Below are 1,328 nucleotides of genomic sequence, written 5' to 3'. Positions count from 1 at the left end.
TTTTTTCAATCTTTAATATTGATTTTTTTATTTTTTTTATTTAAAAAAGATAAAATTAAAAAAGAAATTTAGATATTTTAAACACCGACAAAAACAATTATAATTTTATATCTGAGGCTGAGAGTGACCGGGAAGGGGTTTTACTGGTCTTATTACCTATGGAGTCAACCATCTAACTTGACATTAAGTTGATGTCAGAAAAGCCGGATATATAAGCTAAGAAGATGCTGTTTTCTTGATTATTTTTTTTTATTATTTCAGTTTAATGAACTCTTGATTTTGAAAATACAGTTTTTCTTTATAATTCAAGACAGTAATTTTAAAGCTGGCGAAACCCTAATGTATCATTTACAGAGGACCCAAACTAAGCCTTAATTTCGACTGTTTTAGTTTATTTGGAATAGAAAAGGTTAGCCATGTAATCGCATTTTCATCGATTTGTATGTATATATATGGACGGACGCAGCCTGAATGGGTTCTCAAGGGCTCGAGCCGGACGCCAAGCTGTACAATCAAAACGTCAATTTTGATACGCCAAGCTGTACAATCAAAACGTCAATTCTGATTAATTATCTAGATGGTGGCTAAGTGATATAGTGGCTAAGTGATAAGAACTTAAAATCAAGAAGTTTGCTTTCTCTATTGTCTCAGCTTCGAGTTCTTAGTTGCTCATATGATGGTTACTGGAGGTTTACATGGTCGTTAATTTCAGGGCTCATGAAATTGGTCGTGGTGCGCGCAAGCTGGCCCGAACACTCACGTTAATTAAAAAAAAAACGTCAATTCTGATTAATGCCAACGAAACTGTACATGCTTTATATAATTGCCACATTATTAGGCATTGGTGCCTGGCAGTTTACATTTCTGAAGTAAGAAAAGAAGTTCAAACCAAACCATCACAGCTGGTGGTCCAATCAGTACTGTTGATTATGGAAGAAATTTTCCATCAGAAATATTATATAAACTGGTAAAAGGTCGCGGCTGTGGCTACTGTTATTTATACGTGTTTGGAAATAAAAGTAATAGTTATTTTAAAAAAAAATTATTTAAAAATATATTAAAAAATTATTTTTTATTTTTTAAAAAATATTTTAATATTAAAACAATATAAAAATATATAATATAATAATTTTAAACAAAAAATAGTAAAATAACATTTGAATGCTGTCAACAACACTATTAAAAATGTCTTTAGGATTATAGTAGTGATAACAATTACAATTCAAAATATTTTTTATTTAAAAATATATTAAAATAATATTTTTTTTATTTTTAAAAAAATTATTTTTGATATTAATATATCAAAATAATCTAAAAATATAAAAAAA

Source organism: Populus euphratica, unplaced genomic scaffold, assembly GCF_000495115.2.
Source record: "Populus euphratica unplaced genomic scaffold, PopEup_1.0 scaffold41.1, whole genome shotgun sequence".
Taxonomy (NCBI): Eukaryota; Viridiplantae; Streptophyta; class Magnoliopsida; order Malpighiales; family Salicaceae; genus Populus; species Populus euphratica.
This window is presented reverse-complemented; position numbering follows the sequence as displayed.